Consider the following 24,679-nt stretch of genomic DNA (forward strand, 5'->3'; position numbering starts at 1 on the left):
GCCCTACTACACAGTTAGAAGGAATAGTTTAGGTTATTTTTGTTAGGTACGCGATAAGCCTATCAGGGGGTCGATAATGGGTATTGGAAATTTAGAAATTCTCTCGGGAGGTAAAAGGTGTTGGATTTTTTAGGGCTTAAATTATTATTGTTATTATAATTATTGTTTCGGGTGAAAACAATGGGACCTTGCCGAAGGTCCGCTGAAACAGAGAAGACTGGATTCGGTCCAAGTTATGTTGGGCCGAAGGTTTCCTGCACAGTAAACACACGTAAACTAGTCTCGGGGGTGTTGCCGAGGAAGGCCCCTCTGATGCTAAAGTCAGTACAATGTGTAGAAAGAGAACACTATGCAAGAGAATTTGTTGCTTGAGGCTTTATTTGAGTATATGAGAGTATATGAATCTATGAATGAATCTATGAATGTATGAATATTGATGGCTTTTATACCTCTTCATACATGGAGAAGTTGGGCCTTAGCCCAATTGGCTTGCTTTGAGGGTTGACCTTTGACTTTAGCACAATTGGAGAGTTGAACCTTGACCTTGGGCTTTTAATTGGATCATTTAATGCCTAGACCCAATTGGACTAAATTGGACCCAAACAACTTGCCCCCCAGACCCGATTTGGAAGGATGACGGGTCGGGTTTGATTTAATTCAGAAAAGGAGGGAAGTAAATGATTTAATTAATCCAAAAATTTGAATTTAAACCGTAATTAATGAGATAACAACGGTTAAGGCGGATGATTGTGGAAGTTGGACGATAATGGGCAGTTTAATCGCAAGGTCGTGTGTTTAACGGTTACTTAGTGGGGTATTTAAGAGAAATTGAAACGCAGACTCCCCGTATTCCCATTCCTGGAGATATAAACAGAGGCGCGTTATCTCTCCTCACTTATTCACCAACACAAACCCAGAATTCTCGAGAGAAACCAAGAACCCGCATCAAAACTTCGCAAATTCCCCGAGCATTAAGCTTAGAAACTGAGACTTGCCACTACGAACTCGTAAATCGGCAACTTTCGCTTCAGATTAAGGTAAATTCCTTTGATTTCAGTTTATTTTTCTTCGAATTCGAACTCCTTCCCTTTTTTTTCTTCGACTTTTTTCTTCGAAATAATCTATGGCAAGAGGAGTTAGAGGTAGAGCCCGTGCTCCAAGAAGAGCAAGGCCGATTCCCGATACTAGGAACAGGATTGGGACCTGGAATGGACAAAGGCCAGAGTCTGACCCTGCTGAAGGGATTAGGGCGACTCCAATTTCCTCGGCTCCTCCTTAGAGAACGGAGGGGCCGAGCGCTTCTGGACGGGACGATGAAGTTCCCGCTGTCCTTTGGGATATCCTCCCCGGGTTTTCAGAGTGGGAGAATGCCGAAGTAGCTTTGGCCATGATAAAGAACCGCCCCTACTCATGGTGGGTGGAGAATGCCGAACAATATCGGTTTGCCGAGCAAATTAAGTTGCATTACGGCATTTTTGAAGCTGATGGGTATTGGTGCCGAATGCCCGCGACATCCGATAGAATCCACCGTCCACCCCCGGGGTATGTGGGGGTGTACACAAGACAGCTTCAGTACGGGCTGAGGTTCCCTTTGGACGTATTCGTCCGAGACTTGCTGATCCATTACAATATCTCCCTATGTCAGCTAACTCCTACCAGCATCCGAAGGGTGATGACATACCTATGGGTCTGCAAGTTCTTCAAGTATGTGCCGAACTTGCACTGCTTCAAAAAGCTTCATCGACTAGTGCCAAATATTCAAAGTGGGCACGGAAGCCATGGTTCTGGGTGGTACCGAATTGAGTCTCGGCCCCAGTACCTGAACATGTGGCCGAACGACTCTTCAGATAAGGACTGGAGAAGTCAACGGATTTGGGTTAGGGCACCCACAGATCCGGGCCACCCTTGCGTCTTCAGCGCTCCCTGGTACCTTGCTGAGCCTGATCCCGACATGGGAAGTCTAGGTCCCCCGCAGATAACTGGCCGGATCCGAACCTTGATCAACAAAATATCTTCGGCAAGCTGCCGAACCGGGGGGGCAGCGGCGAATGCAGCATATCCCGGAGACTTGGCTCCCCGATACGCATTGTGTTTTCCAAGAGAACATGCTAGCAGCTGTTGGCCTCAGCCGAAAGTTTAAGGATGGTAAGCTTCTTCGGCTGGGGCCGAGGCTTTTTAATTATCTCTTTTTCTCCTCACTTCGCTTTTTTATGCTGCCAACCTAACTGAACTGACCTTTCCCCTTTTCTTTTTCAGAGCGGGACGAGACCAACGTTGGCATTAACTACGCTCGTCTTGGCGTCAACCGAGAACGAGTTGTAACTGATCGGGCCCCGTCTATCACTGAACCGAGGCATAGGGAAGTTCATCTAGACTCTTCCCATTTCCAAATTGAGGTTGTTGCTCTGTATCAGAGGCAGAAGCCTTGGTGGAAGAAGAGTGACCCCTGGTTTCAGCTGCTGGACGAAGAAGCTGAAGCTGCCCGTATAGCCGAAGAGGTTGCACGGGTTCTCGAAGCTTGCGAAGGAGGAGAAGGGTCCTCCAGAGCTGCTGAAGAGGAAGCTGCAGCTAGGGCAGCTGAAGAAGACGAGGCTTTGCTGAAGACCTCGGTGAGCTTTCAGACTTAACTTTGTCTTCTTTTTTTTTTTTTTTTTTTTTTTGTACTCACATTCCTCCTCCCCCCTGTCTGTTACAGTCTGAAGAGAGTAACAGACACAGAGAAGGGAAAGCCCATGTTCGTCCCGAAGACCAAATACAAGAAGAGTCTTCAGACTCAGACATGGACGAGCAGCCCCTTCAGAAAAGGCGCCGAAGAATGGCCATCATCGGGCCGCATGACTTTCAGCGGAGGCCGATGACCATCGGTGTTGAAATAAGGGAACCTGAGGAAGGCAATGGATCGCCGAGGGTTCCCCGGCCACAACCTCAATCACCTCAAAAGACCCCTCCGCCACCTCCTGAGATGGAGGTGGATCAAAAAACTCCCGAATCTAAGGGAGGGGTCCAAGAAGAAGTTCAGGAGAGTGCTGCTGAGCACAAGAATAAGGATGCCGTGATGCCCAGTGCTGAGGGTTTCACGGCAGACATCGCAAGAGAGGTTGAGGCTTTCGTCCTCACCCCTGAAGAAGAGGAGGTCATAGTAATTGACTCCTCTGAGAAGGATGATGTTGAGCCATCCAAAGCTAAACAAGCTCCATCGTCATCCTTTCCCTCCTTCCAGACTCTGCAATCTGGAGAAATGGGTTTCTCGGCCCCCCGAATTCCAATCCCAGATCACATCTGGGACCTCATATGGGGTCAGAACCGAGAAGGAGTTGCAGCCTACTTCGGCGATTTTGCTGGCATGTCCGAAGTAGATAGGGCAAGAATCTGGTCGCTGAAGGCCACTGCTGGGATGGGCGAATCCAGCAGATCAGTTCCTGACCCTGCCAGGTCTAACCAACTGCTGATGATGCAGGTGATTTTCCTTGCCTTTATTTCCTCTAAAATTCAGCTCTGTTTTTATTTATTTTTATTTTTTAACTTGTCTTTCTGTTTTCAGTTCGTGCACAATCAGACTTTCACTGTAGAGCTGATAGATACCCTACAAGATAGGGTAGACGCTGCCGAGCACGACAAGAAGGTAGCTGAAGAGGAATTAAAGCTTGCTAAGCTGAAGCAAGCAGCAGCTGAAGAGAAGCAGCAGAAGGGTGAGGAGTACGAGAAAAAAGCTGCTGAAGCCCTCAAAACCTTCTGCGACGCTATGGAGAAGGAAGTTTTTCCCCCACTGATGGAAGTGGAAAAATTCCTCCAGGAGCACATGGGAGTGGACGTCTCCAAATTCAAGGCTGCCGTTGAGAGCCGTATTTAGGAAGGAGCTGCTGCACAAGCTGAAGTGCAGCAACGGCTTGAAGCTCTTGAAGCCAGCAGAATGGCTGTTGAAGAGCTGCTCCAGGCCAGGGATGTCCAACTCTCAGAGGCTGCTGTTGCTGCTGAAGCTCAGAGAGCTAAGCTCCAAGAGGCTGAGGATCTGCTGATGGCTAAAAAAGAAGAAATGGCCCAGGCTCAGACAGAGGCTTCCCAAGTTCAGCAGGAGCTGAATGAGCTGAAAGGTTCCTCCTCCAAGCTCGCCGATGAGCTGAAGAAATCCAAGGAAGACTTGGAGGAGACCCAGAAGAAGTTGGCTGACGCTGAGGCTCTACTCAAAGTCCGTGTCTATACCCAGGAAGAATATGAAATGGGTTTCAGAAACGGGTTCAGAGTATGCCGAAGAGTCTGCCTTCATGCTGAGCCGAAGCTGGACTGGTCCAAGTGTGCTGAATGGGTCCAGAATCCCGAAGACCCTCATATGAAGTATGCAACTCCAGTCGAAGCTGAAATTCTTAAGGCTGAGGAAGCCGAAGAAGAAGCTGAGAGAATGGAGTTGGAGGCTGAACAGAGGGAAAGGGAGGCTCGGCAAAGTGCAAAGCCTGCTTCTTCTGTTGCTGGGGTTGAGGCCACCATGGGGCTCAACAATGCTGATCAGTCTGATCCTCGGGCTGAAGCATAGGAACTCGGGCAGTCGTCTTCAGAATCTTGCGGTTCATCATGCGCCTAACTTTAGACTTGCCGCTTTTCTGAATTTTTTGCCCTGTTTTTTGCTTCAGCTTGCCTTGTCGTACAACAGTTTATTTTTTTGCTTATGTACGTATTTCGGCAGCTGTTATTTTCCGCTTGTGGGCGGCTGCCGATACAGTTTAATTGAACTTGTAGCTCAATTTCTGAGCATAAATTATTAATTTGATGCTCTTTTCTTCAGCTGCTTTGTTTTTTAATGCTTTACTGTTTCTTCAATTCTGCTGAACATAAACTTGCACTGATAGTGCTTCTTGCCCCCCCCAGAAATTAAAGTATGGCTTCAGTTGAATAAACAATTTCTTTACTTCTTAAAAATGGGTATCCGAAACACAGGGCCAACTGAAGGCAATGTTTCGGATAATGGCTTTCTGGGATACAAGGCTCGGTTAAGGCAATATCCCAGAATTGTCCATGGACTCGTCTTTGGAGAACAAGTCTTACTGAAGTTGGACTTCAGCTGAAAGACCAGTGTTCTTTAAAAAGACGAGTTTTGTCAGCAATCTGAAACCCAGTAACCCGAAGGAGAAGGTTTCAGACGAGGCTGAATAAACAATTTTCAACTGTTGCTGCTATCTTTGATTTTCTGTCTATCCTTGAAAAATGGATACCCGAAACACAGGGCCAACTTAAGGCAATGTTTCGGATAATGGCTCTCTGGGATACAAGGCTCAGTTAAGGCAATATCCCAGAATTTTCCATGGACTCATGTCTTTGGAGAACAAGTCTTACTGAGGTTTGACTTCAGCTGAAAGACCAGTGTTCTTTAAAAAGACGAGTTTTGTCAGCAATCTGAAACCCAGTTACCCGATGGCGAAGGTTTCAGACGAAGCTAAATAAAAAACCCTTAAAGAGTAGATAGAACAAAGAAAACTGGCGGCTCCAAGGCCTTTCATTAGTTCAAAATGTACTTACAAAGATTGTTCTGCCCCGAAGGGTTTACACATGATATTTTTTCAGTACATCAGCGTTCCATTGATTTTTCAACTCAGTTCCATCCAACTGCCGAAGTCGGTATGTCCCTGGCTGAAGCTCATCATAAATTTCATAAGGTCCTTCCCATGCAGCTGAGAGTTTCCCATGGATTTGGCCTTTCTGAACTGCAGCAGCATTCCGAAGGACAAGGTCTCCAATTTTGAGAGGCCTTGCATGGACCCTTCGGTTATAAAATTTGCTGATTCTCTGCTTATAGGCGGCCATTCTGTCTCGGGTTGAGTCTCTTACTTCGTCGAGGAAATCGAGAGATTCCCTCATCAATCGCTCATTCTCAGCCGAGAAGTGGTGCACTCGTAGGCTCTCAGAGCCAATTTCCACTGGAAGGACGGCTTCGGCACCATACACCAGTTCAAAAGGTGAATAGCCCGTTGCCTCTTTTTCAGTTGTCCGAAGGGACCAAAGGGTTCCTGGGAGCTCCTCCAGCCACTTGGACTTTTGATTTTCCACCCTCTTCTTGAGGGCATTTAAGATCTGTTTATTTGCAGCTTCGGCTTGTCCGTTACTTTGCGGGTGGCATACCGCTGAATATGCCAGTTTGATGCCGAACTGATCTGTATACCGCTTCAGCGGCAAGTTATCAAATTGCCTCCCATGATCGAAGACAGATACTCTCGGGATGCCAAATCGAGTGATGATATTCTGCCAGATAAATTTTCTGACAGTTTGCTCTGTAATGTTCGAGGCTGCTTCGGCCTCGATCCATTTACTGAAGTAGTCGACACCAACTATCAGCCATTTTTTCTGGTACACGGCCTCTGGAAATGGTCCCAGTATATCCAGTCCCCATTGGGCGAACGGGAGTGGATTAAGGATCGGCTGAAGATCCCTTGCTGGCTGATGGATAACTGGAGCGTACTTTTGACATTTTTCGCATTTCCGAACCAGCTCCTTAGCATCTGCGATCATGGTGGGCCATTAATATCCAGCCCTCAATGCCTTGTGGGCTAAGGTCCTTCCCCCGATGTGGTTCCCACAGATGCCGAGATGAATCTCCCGTAGGATATAATTTGCATCTGTTGGTCCCACGCATTTCAGCAATGGGGCTGAGAAGGACTTTTTCAGAAGTTCCCCCCTGAAGACAATGAACCTAGAGCTGGTTCTCTTTATCTTGGAGGCCAAAGCTTTATCTTCGGGAGTTTCTCCCCAAAGCTTGAAAGCTAGGATGGGGTCCATCCAACTAGGCTCTGGGTCAGCGCAGCACACTTCAGGTGCTTCGTCGACACTTCTCTCTCGGCGCACTTCTACATATACAGATCTGTTCAGCTCGGTAAGAGATGAACTGGCAAGTTTGGAGAGTGCATCGGCTTGAGTATTCTGACCCCTTGGGATCAGCTGAACGTCAAAAGTTTTCAGCTCTGCAATGACTGACTTGATCTTGGCAAGATAAGCTATCATGGAGGGCTCTTTGGCCTCGTAGCTGCCACTGATCTGATATGCAACTAGCTGAGAGTCTGTTTTCAGGCAGACATGATCGGCTTCCAGGGAGATGCACAATTCTAGGCCGGCGATTGCTGCCTCATATTCGGCTTCATTGTTCGAGGCCTTAAAAGAAAATTTTAGTGCATACTCAAAGGATTTGCCTTCGAGAGAAGTTATCACCACTCCTGCCCCCGAACCATTTTCGGTGGAAGATCCATCCGTAAACACGGTCCAGACTTTCTTTTCACTGTCTAGCGCTTCTTGGTATGAGCATTCGGCCAAGAAATCCGCTAGAGCTTGAGCCTTAATGGCAGCCCTCGGACGGTAGCTGATGCTGAATTCGGTGAGCTCAAAAGCCCACTTGGCTAGCCTACCAGATTTTTCAACCTTGCCGAGAACTTTTTCCAACGGCTGATCAGTTAAGACCACTATCTGATGGCAATCAAAATAGGGCCTCAGCTTCCGAGCAGCTACTACTACCGCGAAAGCGACTTTCTCGAGTAGTGGATAGCGAGTCTCGGCATCCGTCAGTGTATGACTGACAAAATAGATCGGCTGCTGACTTTTACTTTCTTCCTTCAGCAATACTGCGCTGATGGTGGCTGGGCTAACGGCCACATATAGGTACAAAGTTTCTCCTTCAGCTGGGCTAGACAGCGTTGGGAGTTGAGCCAGATGCTCCCGAAGCTGTTTAAAGGCGTCTTTTTGCTCTTCCTCACAAACGAGCTCTTTTGTTTTTGGGAGTTTCAGGGCTTTGAAGAAAGGTAACCCCTTATCCGAAGCTCTGGAAATGAACCTCGAGAGGGCTGCCATTCTTCCGGTGAGCCGCTGAACATCCCGCTTCGTTTTCGGCTCAGGAAGGTCGAGCGCCGCTTTGACTTTAGAGGGATTGGCATCAATCCCCCTTTTGCTGACTATGAACCCAAGGAATTTCCCTGACTTCACGCCGAAGACACACTTCTTCGGATTCAGCTTCATTTGATGCTTTCTCAAGGAGGCGAAAGTTTCAGCCAGGTCCTTTACATGGTCCTCTGGTTTTTTGCTTTTGACGATCGAATCGTCAACATAGACTTCCATGTTTCGGCCCTTTTGATCGGAAAAAACTTGATCCACCAACCTTTGATAGGTTGCCCCCGCATTTTTCAATCTGAAGGGCATCATTTTGTAATTGTACACCCCAGCGTTCGTGACGAATGCTGTCTTTGCTCGATCGTCGGGGTGCATAAAGATCTGATGATACCCCGAGAATGCGTCCATGAAACTAAGCAAGGCATGGCCACTTGTCGAATCGACTAGCTGATCGATCCTCGGCAAGGGATAGAAATCCTTTGGACAAGCCTTATTTAGGTCCGTGAAGTCAACGCACATCCTCCAGGTACCATTGGCCTTCTGAACCATCACCACATTTGCCAGCCATTCTGGATATTGGCAAGGTTCGATGAATCCTGCCTCCAGCAATTTTTTGACCTCGGCTGCGATGTCTCGGTTCTTATTGGCGGAGTAATTCCGCTTCTTTTGCTTAACTGGTCGACACGTTGGGTCAACATTTAGCTTATGGGAGATGAGGTCTGAACTTATCCCGGGCATATCAGCTGCCGAGAAAGCAAACACATCTCTGTTGTCCCGAAGGAGCTGAATAAGTTCACAACGGGTGTTCGGATCAAGGTCCATCCCGATTGTTACACATTTCTCAACGTCTCCTTCGACCAACTCAACTGTTTCAGTCTGTTGGTCCATGTCCATTGCTGATGGACTGGACTCTTCATAATCTGGCCTGCTGCCAATGTCAGCAGGTGTCCCAGTCATTTTGTTCTTCGGCTGGCTCTCTGAGTCATGCGGCTCAGCTGAAGAGCTAGCCTTTTCCCTTTCGGGCCCTTTACCTCTGGGTACAGATCCCTGGGCCGAAGCACTTAGGCCTTTCGGCTTTTTTGTGCTTGGCTCTCTTTCTTTTTCTTTCTCCTCCTCATCCTTGTCGTCATCTGGGCGGCTACTGGATGGCTTGAGGTAGTTGCACCTTCGGGCGTCCTTTTGGTTGCCCTGTATCCTTTAGGGGAAGCCGGCGTCTGAGACGTAAATCATCAGCTGATGATAAGTTGAGACGACCCCTTGGATCTCATGAATTATGGGTCTCCCCAAAATCACGTTGTACACTGAAGGAGCGTCAATTACCAAAAATTCAATCATGACGTTCCTGGCTGCCTCATCGCAGCCGATGGTGACAGGAAGTGTCACCTTCCCATCTGGATAAGTTGAAGCCCCGTTGAACCCGGATACCGGGTAGGGTACCGGCGTAAGGTGCTTGGGCTTCAGCTTGATTTGATTGTAGGCCTTTCGGAACAGAATGTTTGCTCCGCTGCCACCGTCAACAAGGACCTTACTAACGTCGTGGTTGGCCACCGTGGCGATGATCACCAACGGATCCTCGTGAGGGAACGTAATCCCCCGGCAGTCGGCGGCTGTGAACGTCATGTTCGGCACCGGCGACTGGGGAGATTGAATGTCAGCGTTGTTCACCTAGTGAGTCAAAGCTCTAAGGTGTCGCTTGTGCTCCCTCCGAGAGTATATTCCTCCCGAGATAACATTGATCGGAGGGAATTTCCCCTCCGGCTTTTTACTGTTTTTCCGGGGGAAGTCGAGGTCTTGCCGAGAGTCCTTTGCTGACTTCTCGGATTCTTTTTTCTCGCGGTGATCCGCGATGTATTTTTTCAAGTATCCCTTCCGGACCATGTCCTCTATCTGGTCCTTCAGTTGGATGCACTCCTCAGTGTTGTGTCCTGAAGACTCGTGGAACTCGCACCACTGATTTTTATTTTTTCGCTGATACCACTCTGGGAGTGGTCTCGGCTTTCGGTAACTCTGCTCTTCCTTCCTCACGCTGTAAATTTTGGCGCGTGGAAGAGAGAGCGGAGTGTAGGACTCGTATCCACCTGTGTATGAGGCAGATCTTTCCTTCTTTGGGTCGCTGGCTGAAGATTGCTCCGAGGCCTTTGACTTTCCCTTTGCCTTATGGCCTTGGCCTTCAGACAAGGGTATTTGTCTTTGTTTCCCTCCCCCAAATTGAGGTTGGGTTTTCGCTTTGTTCCATTCTTCGGCTCGGATGAACTTATCCGAGGCATTCAGAGCTTCCTCCAGGGTCTGCGGGGTATGCATGACCATGAAGTCTAGGAACTTTCCGGGCTGAAGGCCATTCTGCATCGCAAAAACGGCTAGCCCCTGGTCCAGCTGAGAGACGCTGGATGACTCGTTACTGAAACGGGTCAGATAGTCTCGGAGGCTTTCGGTTTCCCCCTGTTGCAGACTCATGAGTTCTGTAGTAGTCTTATCTCGGCGGTTTGCCGTGGAAAACTTGCTCCTAAATTTGGAGGACAGATCATCCCACCCTGTTATGGAGCCTTGCTTTACTCCCTTGGAGATCCACGCTTGCGCGACCCCCTTGAGAGTGGTTGGGAAATATTTGCACCAAGTCGCTTCGGATCTGGGGCAAAGATGCATATGAGTCTCATACGAGGCCACATGATCCTTCGGATCCGAGGTCCCGTCATATGTGATGTGCGACGGTATTTTAACCGTGGGCACGCGCTCTTCCAGTATCCATTGCTCGAATGGTGAACTGGCGGGTAGCATAACGGCCTTGCCCTTGTTCCTGGCCGAAGGGACCGCGCTCCGCCCTCTTAGAGAGGTAGGAGTGGTTTTCGTCCCTGGCTGGGAAGTCTGGGCCTTGGCTGCAGGGAACAAGAGGCGACTGCGCACGCTCGGTTCCTTGCCGCCGAGTCGGTCGAGGACGCTTCGGCGAACAGTCTCAGGTTCTCGGTGAGTAGATTCTGGCCGAGAAGCTGAGCTGCTGCTCTTATGCATTTCTGGTCGTGAGGATGAGGATCCTTTTAAAAATTGAGGGTTCTTTTTCCTCTCTTTTTCATTCTTCCAAGTATCCTCTTCCCACTCTTCCAGTTCCCGGAAGGAAGGAAGCTTCCCACCATCATGGTCTAACTTCCTCCGCTGATGCCGGGTATGCGGAGGAGTTCGATCACGAGGTGGTGGCATATTTTGTGCCCTCATCGCCTCCATGAGTACTGCCAGCGCTCTTGCCACCTCTTCCGAGCTGGGCCCCGTCAAAGGGGTCCTCGGCCGAGTATGGGAATGAGGGCGTACAGCCGATGGTTGGCTTTAGGGCACTGAATGTGTCCTATGATCGGACTCACCCCTGCTAGACCGAGAGTGACTCGGCCTATGATGAGAGTCATGAATTACAGGAGAAAGGGAATCCTCCTTGTATGATCCTCCCCCCGAGCTGGCACCCTTGGGAGAGTTCCGGTCCGGCGAGGGTGATGGTGTAGGGATTTTAGGCTTTTCGCCCGCTCCTTGACGGAGGCTTTTGCTCTTGCGGTTCTTAGCCATTGCTACTAAGATAATTGCAAGATGATCTTGGTTAGAAATTTGGCTTAAAGATTTTTGAAAGTCTTCCCCACAGACGGCGCCAAATTGTTTCGGGTGAAAACAATGGGACCTTGCCGAAGGTCCGCAGAAACGGAGAAGACTGGATTCGGTCCAAGTTATGTTGGGCCGAAGGTTTCCTGCACAGTAAACACACGTAAACTAGCCTCGGGGGTGTTGCCGAGGAAGGCCCCTCCGATGCTAAAGTCAGTACAATGTGTAGAAAGAGAACACTATGCAAGAGAATTTGTTGCTTGAGGCTTTATTTGAGTATATGAGAGTATATGAATCTATGAATGAATCTATGAATGTATGAATATTGATGGCTTTTATACCTCTTCATACATGGAGAAGTTGGGCCTTAGCCCAATTGGCTTGCTTTGAGGGCTGACCTTTGACTTTAGCACAATTGGAGAGTTGAACCTTGACCTTGGGCTTTTAATTGGATCATTTAATGCCTAGGCCCAATTGGACTAAATTGGACCCAAACAATTATTATTATCAAGAGAGATTGAAGAGTTGGATTAATGGGGAATAGAAGGTGCAGGTGAAAAATGGCAGCGTCAACAAGTATAAAATGTTTTTTCTTCGATACAGTGATATACATTGCATAGAAAAATGGAGAAATTGGGGTTAATAAATTTAAAATGAAATTGGGTGGGATACTATGAATCATAAAAAGGGTAATATTGTCTTTTAAATATTTAAGTAAATTCTGCATTTAGGTTATTTTGGACTGCATTTAGAACTTGTGTATTAATGCAATTGAATTATGGATTACAACGGTAACAAAAACCCCAAATGTCCTCAACGGGATATTCAAAAACCCATCTTTTGGAATTTACAAAGGTACAATAAATTTATTATATACCACACCTTTTGTTTATGTAATTCTGCTTTAGAATTGTTTGAACTTTTTTTTTTGTTTTAATATGAATATTTCGTATAGTACTCGTATGTTTTTCCTAATTATTGGTCTGTTTGTATTTGCTAGATTGTAAAGTTGCCAAAATATTTAAGAAATTGCCTATTACAAATGGTTAATTGTCCTACATAATTTTTGGATGAATAATATATCATTGTCAAAATCAAAATAAGTTGTTGAAAATATGATCATGATCTGTATATTTAAGGAATTAAGATGTGTATCTTTGCAAACTGATGCTCAATTAATGGAACTTAACATAAAGTTACAAGCTTCTAGTATAGCAAGGCTAAAATTCGGTTCTGATCAATTGGATTATTGGAAGAAGAAATAAAACTTGGGGTGGGAGGCTTCCCATTAGGGTGCTCCATAGGTTTGTCAATAGGAAGAGGTGGCATGTGGAAGAACCGGGACCGGAGATAGAGATGGGTTGGTGGGGGTTGCCCTTGAGGGTGCTCCATACATTTGCCAATAGGATGAGGTGGACAGGAATCGGGGTCGGGTTGGGGGGTTTCCCTTAGGTTAGGGTGTTTATTAGGTCTGTGGCATAATGGGAGGGGATACCTTGTGGAGAAAAGGGTGAGCAAAGTGCTGTTGGCAAGCTTGGTAAGTGAACCGAGAAGAGAAATCGGCAATAGCCATTTGAGGACAGTGACTATTAACATTTTGTAGGATAGGATAATGTGAACACTAGCAAGTAGAAACTGTAGCTAAGGTTTACTTATTATGTTCTTCTGTTTGTTCGTTGGCAGTGTGATATTCCTTTGAGATGATGTGCAAATATGCAATTCACAATGTACTGATTGTGCTCTTTGGAATTGGGTAATTCAGCTTGTTACTCAGACTTGGCTATAGTCCGTGTTACTCAAAATTGACATATGGTTTGAACTATCGACTTGTGCATTTTACAAATTTTGATTTTTTTTTTTTGGTCCAAGGTAATCATAGTATTGGGTATGTAACACAAATACTTGAGTTGAACTGAAGACTCCATCTTACATAGGTAATGATTTGAGGGATTTTGGGGATTTTATACTAATGCAACGACACAACGTCCTTAATTACCATTAAAATGTAGAGGTTGTAACTAGGGGATTAGGCGTGTAGGTGCTTACTGATATGGCAAGTAATTCTTTCAAACAAATGATATACACATGTGTTCATCCTTGTTTGTGTGACTTATTTGCCATCATATGCTGCATTATTGAATGTTCTTGTTTAATGTAGTGAATAGTGTAGTTTAAATTAGCAAAATCTTATGCAGTAATTAAAAAATTATTGATTGCATGTAAAGGTAAAAGTTATATGTATACCTCAAACAAGCCTTGTGTCTATTGTGAACAAAGTATACACTGCTCTAGTTGATCGGACTGACTATATGCTTGTCATTCCTACTGAAGATGATCATTGTAACTTAAAACAAACAAAGTACTTCGACTATGATGCCGCACTTGTTGAAGAAACTGGAGAGTGGATCCCTATTTCAATACCCCAATTTCAGAAATAGAGCATGAAGAGTGGATGCATGGATTACCCTAAAATGGAGGCTACTATTAGAAGAAAGATTGTTGTTGGGAGATGATAAAGACATGACAATATGGGATGTGGTTGCTGAACTATTACTTGCTGGGAGAGAAAAGGTTGGCTCTTCGTCGTCTAGTGGCTTGTAGAGGTTCAACTTTTGGCCACCTACTAGAGCAAGCATGGAAAGATGTAGCTGCGACCCTTACAGAAGCTAATCTTGTTGTCATAAATAAAATAATAGAGATGGACCCTCCTATATTCTTGTATGTTGTGTGGTCTAAGGTTTCAACTAATCATGTGTTCAAGGCATCATTGCCGGTTTTGAGGAGGCCTTTTTTGTGGTAACTGCACTAAAGGTAGGAGCCTGTTACCTGCAAGGTTCCATCTTCCTGATCCACAACGTGGCTGTGATGTATGCTGGGTGCGCCTAGAATCAGTTAAACCATATTTGATGGATCACGTAAGTCGTGCTGCTTAGTTGCCAATCCATGATGTGACAGACCTTAGTACCCTAAGGTCATGGTTAAATTTTCCTTGGGGTGATTCAATGGAACATGAGATAAATAAGGCAACAAACACAATTCGTGGGTACTATAGTAAGGTAAACATTCATTTCTTAGTCTGTTATTAAAGTACTTAATGCATACAGTTCCATCTTGATATGTTTCTTGATCAAGGCATGTACATCCTTTTATAGTTTCTTATTATTCCATTAAATTTATTTTAAAAATTACTTTCATAAGATTATTTCCTTCTAATTTTCTATATTCATTAAGATTGATCAATTGTCAAAGTTCAAGCTTGAAAAACTGCACATTCCTTATAGAATAAAATGAATGGAGTAGATTAATTATCATTTGTACTGAGACACCTAAGTGAGGGCTTGATAATTACCCCTGTGCATGATTTTACTACTGTGAGTTCTTTGAAGTATCATATCTTATGCAAGTTATACTGTAAGTAAAGACTATAAACACACTGGATAGTTCATTTTTATTGTATATACCACCAGATACATATCAAAAATTTTGTTCGTGATATCATTTCCCTTGCAATTTGCTCTCAATATGTATAAAGAATACTACTAATAAATAGCCAAACTTGCCTCAAGAATCATGGGTCCCAAATGGATGGAGTAGTTTTAATACCATTTATGTTGTGGCGTATTACAACCTAAGTGGGGCTTCCACTTAATCTATTACTGCCTACCTGCCAACTTTCATCTGTGTGATATCCTCTAACATATATCATATAACTGTACTTAATATATTTATTGGATAATTCAGTACATACATCTCCTAACTCCATCACGCTAAACCACATTCATGACATCGCTGCTTAGGTGGGTGCTTTAAAAGTAGAGAAGGCTATTCCAAGTGTCATCTAAAAGCAAGCAAAAGGCCTAGCAATACTTAATGTTGTGAAATTTGGGGTCATGATGAGCTACAACATTGGTACAGGACTTGTAGTTGCACGTAGGGAAGACGATTCATGGTCTCCTCCATCAGCAATGTCACCATTTGGTGTAAGTTGGGGAGCTCAAGTTAGCATCTTATCTTGATATTAGCATGCTGTTGATCTTATATTTGCCTTGATTTTTTACTTCTTATTGCTTATGTAGAGAGGTTGATTTAAAAAAAGATCTAATTGATATTCAAACTTTGAGCACACCTTGGTTGTAAGCTTTATATTTCCATAGATATAAAAAAAATATCGGTAAATGAAGGTGTAATTGCAGTGTTTGAATTCTAACTTTGCAATACAAGAAAGCCTGGTGAACAACACAAAAATGATTGTATGATGGTTTGTAAAAAAAATACAGTATGGACTTTTGATGCACTTAGGTAGTTTTTATAGGACCAGTTATGGCTTGAATTTTGTAAATCAGGTCACAATGATTTTCCTTTATTAATAGTGGATTATCCTTTATTGCACTATTCAGGCTAAAGGTGATTTGATAGATTTCGTAATTGTGCTATGAACAACTGATGTTCTGAACACATTTAGTGGCAGTGGGCATATTTCAGTCGGAGCTGGAATGAGTGGAGCTTTAGGCATTTCTGGAAGGACCATTTGGGCTAATGTTCGGGCTGGCATTGGTGGCTACAGTGCTTATTATACCTGTAGTTTCAGCAAAGGTACTTTTAGTTAATATTCCTAAAGCATGAGCTTGTTCTTAAAGATTATTATGGATGTATTGTTTGTGTATGCCATATATTCATAATATGCTGTTATCAAGGGATGGTGCTGTGATTAGTGCTTCTAGCTCTCATTTCGGTGGCAAGCTTTTGATTTTCTCTGATTGGGAATGTAGGGGGAGTTGGGCTAGAGGATTTTATTGGTAGGTTATATCTAGTTAACTAAGAAACTTGCTAGACGTAGCACATCTTGAGAAACAAATCTGCTTGAAGAATTTGTTACCTTCAACTTCAAAATAAATAGTCTCATACTGCCGCCTAATCAACTAGAATTAAACTCCAGACAAATATCTAAGCTAATTCTCACCTGTGTACCATATCTCATGACCATCATTGTACATGCTCTTATAGGCTTACTCCTAACATCGAGATCATTTTTCCTTCACCTTACGAGCTTAAATTAGTTTTACTGATTCACTTGTGTTTTATCTGTATACAGTTTCGGATATCTAGGTCAAATCTTACAGAGTATTTTTTATTATTACAGAAAAATTAACATGAATAATCTGAACATTTCGTGATCTTCCATTAATAAGTCGAACATTGATTTATTAAAAAAAAACCCAACTTTACTACTACCATGCTATTATTAGGTAAATGAAAATTTTAATCGGCTGATGGAGATTAACTTGCTTATGTGGCATGGGCAGTTGATGAGTTGGAGGTTTTTTTTATTGTATTTTTTATAAAAAAAAATTTAGTTGAACCTCTTTTAAATAAAAGATGACGTGGACAGTACGTCGGGAATTTTATTAAAAAAATTTACTTCTTTATTTTTTTTCTCTTTTTGTTCCATTTCAACGGTCCATTTCCTTTTGTGATCGATATATCAACATTTGGGCCACAATCAAGCCAAGCTTCATCCGTTCACAATTCTTAGTAAATGTTTAATGTCACAAATAATCTCGTTCCTGAGAATTTATGGGCCCTAGGCATAATGTAAGAAGAGGGCCCTCTACATAAAGAAATTTTTTTTATACACAATAGATTTAAATAAAAATACAATGAAAATAACTTATATTATTTAAATAGTAAGTCTCGTTACACAATAATGACTTTGCATAATTTTAAAATTAAATTTCTCCCTCCTTAAAAATCATAAAAGCTGATTTCTTCTAGCATTTTTTGATGCAAAATCATTTATAATTACATCAACATCGATGTTTTCTAGCATATCTGCCTCAATTGACAATGTTTCCAAACCATTCAACCTTTCTTATGATCTGACATTGATGACCTCAAGTAAGTTTTGATCAACTTCAATTTTGAAAAATCTCTTTCCGCATTTGCCACGGTCATAGGCACCGTTAATAGAACTCGATATGCAATGGACACGTTTGGATAACAGTCTGCAAGTTTAACAAATTTAAGAATATCAATGGCAGACATGAATGCGTTTGGAAAACTAAATTGTAACACCTTTAATTCAGAGAACAAATCATATACATCAACGTCCGATAAATTGTCTTGAGAAAAGGTAGTGTGAAATCTAACACAACATTCTTGTAACTCATCATCATCATATGACTTTAACTTTCTTGAATCATATAAAAAACCAAAAATCCTTTCAAATGTCTTCAATTCCTCAAATCTATTTTCCAAGGATGTAATTGCCATATCAACAACAACAAGAAAATAATGTACTCTAAATGATTCTTCGGGTGACATATTTTCATCTTGATCCTCATTTTTCTCTCTAAAATGTTTTTTTTTCCTTATCATAGTACGTTTTGTTGGAAAGATGGGTTCAACATCCATTTCAAATGCAATACTTTTTGCAAGAATCATTCTTTTTGTAAAACCTTCTTCTCGATATTTTTCAAAATAAGAAAAAACATCTTCTACATGTTTTATTGTACCATAAATGCACATATTCTTAGATTGCAATTTTTTGCTTATCATATTTATAGCAAACAAAATATCATACCAAATAACCACACCAAGCAAAAACTCAAAACTTGCAATTGCATTAAATAAACTCTCTGCCTCACTTTTTGTCTTTGCATCATTATCACAAGAATCATATAATTCCGACAATACCAATCTTATTTGAGGACATTGAAATCTAATAGCTTTAACACTCTTAATTCGACTTTCCCAACGAGTATTAGTAAAATATTTCATTGTTAAACCGGGAACATTACCAAGTAAAATTTTCCATCTTTTTGTAAATACCGAAAAGAGTGAATATAAGCGTTGTATCACTCCAAAAAAGGAAATAGCCTTAACACAAGAGTGAGCCATATCACCAAAAGTTAAATTAAGACTATGACAAGCACATGACATATAGAGGTGGTTATTGGGTAGGGTAGCCCAATGATAATAGGATCAGGGCCAAATTTAAAGGGCTTTTAATAGACAGGGCCTTTAATGGACAAGGCCCTTATTGGGCAGGGTCAATATAGGGTCAAAATGTTTTTCCAATTTAATTGATAAAGAAAATAGATAATATAAAAATAATTACATAGATAAACTTATATTCATATATACTTAATAATGACTTTGTCCAGTATTTTTTTTAATTTATATTTTGTACGCCCGCACATTATCGACCCGCGGCCCGCATAAGCCGGACCCAATATTGACCCTATAAAATGTGACCCTCTTTGACCCGACCCGCAACCGACGCTGACCCGACCCGCCCAATAACCAGGTCTAATGACATGTATAATGCTCTAGGATTAATTTCAAAAACCTTTTGAACACCTTGATGCTTTCCTATCATATTGGAACCATTATCATATCCTTGCCCCCTAACACTATCAACATTAAGATCAAGGGCAGTTAACACATCTAGTAGCTCATTAAATAGTCCTAAGATGTATCATCAACTTTTAAAAATTCCAAAATCTTCAATTTTAATTTTATTATTTGACATATTTACACAACGAATTATAAGAGTCATTTATTCTTGATTGCTCACATCAGGGGTGCCAAGAATTACAGAAAAATATTTTGCCTCTTTGATGATATTAGTAATAGACTTTTTAACACTTTGGGACAAAAAAGAAATAAACTCATTTTGAATTTTATGTCCAAGATAATGATAATGAATTTCCCGATCTTGAATGCGTTTCACATGATTTTGCATTATTAAATCAAATCTGCAATCATTTCAATCAATTTAAGGAAATTGCCATTGCTATTTTGATATAATTTTTCATTTGTTCCTCTAAAGGCAAGATTATTCTTAGCAAGAAATTTCACAACCAAAAATATCCTACGTAGAACTTGTCTCCAACGCTCCCTTTCTTTTATAATTTCTTCACAACCGAAAATATCCTACGTAGAACTTGTTTCCAAGATATTTCACATGATCTTGTTACATTTTTATCCAATCTCATTCTCAATTCATTCCAAGTATTCATCTTAGTCATATGCTCAATACCATTTTCATGTTGTTTGAGTCTTTGACTAATATGTTTCCAATCATTTAAACCATCATTCACTAGCAAACTTAAGTTACTAGGAGATTTAAACAACTTACAACAAAAAAAAAAAATGCTTTATCATTAGCTTTACAATAAACTAACCATTTTCTATCATTAATCTCACCATTGCTTAATTTTCAGGAATATGAAAAATGCCTAAAATTTTTGTCCAACGGAAATTCAAGATTCATTTATCTAATAGGCCCCTTTTCAACTAAAATATCCTTTGATTTGGTGTTAATATTCTCCCAATTTCTTGGATCATAAATATCAATATAAGGAATTTCTTGTTCATTATTATCAACACCAAAATTATCAAGATTAGAAGTGTTAGGCATGTCAGTAGGAACACTCGAATCATCATTATTAACCTCATCAAATCATCATTCTTATGATCAATATTGTCATTTAACTGATCAATATTTTCGTTGGACTGAGCTACATTTTTAACAACAAATTTATCATGAGCTACATGTTGTGATTTTATCAACTCCTCATCTCTTCTTCTTTTATTTTGTTTTTGACTGCCAGATAAATGCCTTTTAAGCAACATATCATATATTAAAAAAAAAAAAAGAGCTAGATTAAGAACAATAGCAACGGTAAAATATAGATTTGTGAAGAAAAATTGTAGAATCTAAAGTGAGCATATGTAATTGGCAGCAATCTCAAATTTCCACAATTCTAAAATACACAATTTAACTGATTGATAATCTGTTACAATTCAAAACAGAAATTAGAAGTTTGAAACATGATAAATTTGATAAATAAAAAACAAACAGAGGAAGAATTGTATAATTGTATACCTTTGCCCAATCGGTAACCAAAGAAAAAGATCAATTTGCCAATGATGCCATAAAATACATCGTAAACAACCAATAATAAGAAGATGAGAGTTGAATATTTGGTGATAGATGAATTATTTTTATTGCTATTATCTTGTTTAATATTTTAACCGTTGCCATAATATTAATCAGCCAAAATTAAAAGTCTTGAATTTCGGTAATGAAATAAATCTGAATCGGTGTATTTGGAAAGATAAAAAATTCTGGAGAAAATTCTCATAGAAGATAGTAGGTAGAAGAAGAAGTGAAGCGTTGCCTTGTAATCTCCACCTAAATTGACAGCTAATTAATTTAATGTTAATTGCTAAAAAAAAGGAAATAATTATCTTTTTAAAACTAGCTGTCTTTTTTTTTTAACAAGTAAAAGTACGAAGCAACTTTCTATAAGTATTGAAGCTGATTTTTTTTTTAATTTGTGGGCCTTAGGCGGCCGCACTCGGGACCTACCCTTAGGCTTCCCTAATGACTATATTTTTATGAACTTGATGATAGTTATGTAATGATATTCCCTACAAACTTATTTTGAATTTACGTAATATTTTTAACAAAATGTTGAACTTTTGTAGTACTCCCTCTGTTTTTAAATATTTGTTCCATTTTCTTATTTGGAAAGTTTTTATAATATTTAATTCATTTCTCTCAACTAGTGGACCTAACATAAATCAATTTTTTTTTAAATTTCATATTCTCTCTCCTCCAATTTCTCAAGTACATTCGTTTTTTTTTATTTTTTTATTTTTTTACCATTTTTTATTTTTCAACTACCCAACTACCTCCATGTTTTATTACATACTCCAAATTCTCCTAAAACTCCACGCATGGAGAAATGAAACAAGTATTTAAAAATAGACGGAGTGTCACTTAAACCATTATAACCTTGTTTAATTTGGCTAATTTATTCCATCTATACCAAGCATGGTTCTTTGTATTACATGACATGAAAAGTTATGTTTGTTTATGCTATTGTCGTATGTTAGTTCATAAAATATTGTAGTGTCCCCTTACTTATTAGTTAGAAGTAAAATATTGTTGTATATTGGCTCTCGCACAATTAGCAGCACACAAACACCAAAAATTTACAGCAACATACTACAATTCCTTGCTCCATTTTAATTATGAAATTATGGGAATTCATCAATAAAGCAAGTACAAAATACTACATTACACATAATTAGTGAATTTTTCACTGACCACCATATCATTCCCACACCTACATTTTAATTGTGGGTAATTAGCCTTTGACAAATTTGCGGATGAGCCACACACATTTGAGGTTGTTCCACATCCAGCCATGTTCTTTATAAAAATTAAAAATAAAAATAAAAAATTACCTTGAAAGTTGAGGTTAAGAATGTAGAAGAATGTAAAGAAATAGAGGAACAAAAGAAAGAAATGGACCATTGAAATGGAACAAAAAGGAAAAAAAAAACAAATAAAAGAGGTTAACTAGCTAAAAGAACAAATTTAAAAAATAAAAAATAAAAAATAAAAAACCTCCAACTCATCAACTGCCCATGCCACATAAGCAAGTTGATCTCCATAATTCGGTTAAAATTTTCATTTATCCAATAATAGAAGGAAAATTTGCCAAAAATAATACGATCTTTTAGCGGTTTTCCATAAATAGAACGACCTTTGGATTATTTCAAAGGAAAAATGGAAAAGAAAAATCCAATCTTTACACTTTTTCCTCCTACAAATCCAACCTTTATTTTATTCCTCAAAAATCTAACTCTTATACCCCTCCTTCTCTAACAGATCCATTTTACCTTTAACCTGTTAAGCAGGTTAAAAAGTTTTATTTTATTTATTTATTTATTTATTTTAATTCCCTCAATTTCTTTTCTCACTCCTCCTCTTTCTCTCTCCTCTCTCCTAAAAACGGAAACCCAACTACCCACTAGTACCACCGGTACGCCACCAACACCACCACAACCCCGTACCACCAGTGCACCGCCTAAACACCACCGATCAGCCCCTCCACCCGCACCACCCCCACTTATCAATGAAATTCATGAACCCACTTCTCGTCATCGTCTCCCTTTTCTCCCTTTCACAGTTGATACCTTAAAACCCTCCCTTGAATCTCTAAAAAAAACAGGTCTTTTTTTATCAATTTGTTTGTTAAATTTGTGGGTTTTGTTCAATTTGGGTTGTTTTATGTTATTATTGGCTGATTGGGAATTTCAATTGGGTATTTTATAATTGTGTTGTTGAATTGTGTTTCATGTCGATGTTGTGGCTGAAGGTTTAGGGTGGTGGTGATGGTGGTTGTATGGTATTGTGGGTTGTCACTGTGTGTGCGGTTGTTTGGGCTGAGCAAGGAATTATAGCGGTTTGGAGTTGGTGGCTGGGCGGTTTGGAGTCGGTGGTTGCGGTTTGCAGGGTTGCTGAAATGGAGGGTGGGACCGGAGTTAATTAGGTGGTGGTGCAAGCTGGGTTGTGGCCGGATAAGCAGGGTGGCTGGAAAGGGAGGGTAAGGGGAGGATGGTCGGAAAGGGAGGTGGTGATGAATGGTGGCCAGGTTTAATGTAGGTGGTGAGGACGGTGGTCGGAAAATCTGATATTTTTTGTTTTTTTTGTTTTTTAAATTTTTTAAATTATTTTTGTTTTTTAATAATTAAAAAATTAATTGACCCATTAATAGCTGACACGTGGAATCTAACTTAAAAAACCGGTCATCAATAGGTAATGGACCTTTAGATGAAGGGAGGGTATAAAGGTTGGATTTTTGAGGAATAAAACGAAGGTTGGATTTTTAGGAGGAAAAAGTGCAAAGGTTGGATTTTTAATTTCCATTTTTCCTATTTCAAAATGGAACGACCTTTGATACACATTTGCCATAAATAGAACGTGACCTGTTGAAGGTTACCAATGACACATGTCACAATGTCGTTGGTCAATTTGTTTAACAAATTTTTTTAAATTTAAAATAAAAAAAATACTTAAAAACTAAATAAGAAAACTGAAATTAAAAAAAAAACCCTCCCCCTTGCAGCCACGTAGCAGCCACTCGACCACCATCTCTTCTCCCCCTCTCCACCCCCTACCGGCGGCCTGATCCCTCTACCCGGCGACGGCGCACCCTTCCTGACCTAGATCTCGAGCCTACACGCTCCTCCCCTTCCCTTAATAAACCACCTTCCCTCCACCTTATAACCCCCTCCCTCCTCTTGAAAACCCACCCCTCCTCACCGCTCGACCGACCGGCGCTCCAACCCTTTCCTCTTTGCCCGCGAATCCATCACGCTCCTCCGGCGCCCATCTCCAATCCATTCCTCCCCTGAACCACCACTCGAAAACCTTAAAATCGAGTGGTGGTTTTAACCTCATTGAATTTTCGGGTGGTGGTTCAAGGGGAGTGGATAGGTGGTCGGAGTCGGGATTTGGGTCAGGAGGGTACCGCCGACACCAGGTATAGGCTCTGGCCATTGGCGGGTTAAGGGATGGGGATAGCAGGTGGTGGTGGGTGGCTGCCGGGAAGGGGGAGGGATTTTTTTTTTCCAGTTTTTTTTTTTTTTTTTTTTTGTTTTAAATTTTTTATAAAAATTTTAATTTAAGTTTTATTTTTTATATCATATTATTAAAAGAAAAATGTTAAAATAAAATAAATAAATTTTTAACCAATCACAAATGTGACACGTGTCCAAAGTAACCTGTGAAACAAGTTACAGGTTTTTTGGTCTATTTTCGGCAAATGTATATCAAAGATCGTTCTATTGTGAAATAATTCAAAGGGCATTCCATTCTTGGAAGACCGCTGAAAGGTCGTATTATTCTTGGCAAATTTTTCTAATAGAATGGTAGTAGTAAAGTTGTGCTTTTTTTTTCTTTTTTTTTTCGAATAACTCAAAGTTTAACTTATTGTTGGAAGATCACGAAAAGTTCGGATTATTTGTGTTAATATTTCCTATTACTAAATGTGGAAAATTATTATGGTTATAAGTTCAAGATAGTGTTAAATTTGTGCTCAAAGCTCCAAACTCTCACATGTGATGATTATATCATATGCCAGCAGACAATTACACCATATTCTTATTCTCAATGTCTAACATTCCCCCTCAAAAACCATTCCAGTTTGAAGTTCATTCATATTCATTTAGTATGAAAAAGGCATCAAGACATGATCACCATTAACTTAACGTGTTGAACTATTAATCTATGTTGTTGCATACCAAAACACCAATCTCAAAAACTACCAGTCGAACCAAAAATCACCAGATGCTCAGATAGCTACTATTGTATGTTGTCTTGAGTCTCCAAAATACCCCCCACAATCATATATAAACACTCAACAAGGATGTCCAAAGTCATACA

The 24,679-nt window shown here is 41.0% G+C and overlaps 1 pseudogene; it reads left to right on the forward strand.

The window, feature by feature from the left end:
* The first annotated feature begins 13,742 nt into the window (after positions 1 to 13,742).
* LOC110716110 overlaps positions 13,743 to 24,679 on the forward strand; it is a 76,123-nt pseudogene continuing 65,186 nt past the window's right edge.

Source organism: Chenopodium quinoa, unplaced genomic scaffold, assembly GCF_001683475.1.
Source record: "Chenopodium quinoa cultivar QQ74 unplaced genomic scaffold, ASM168347v1, whole genome shotgun sequence".
Lineage (NCBI taxonomy): Eukaryota > Viridiplantae > Streptophyta > Magnoliopsida > Caryophyllales > Amaranthaceae > Chenopodium > Chenopodium quinoa.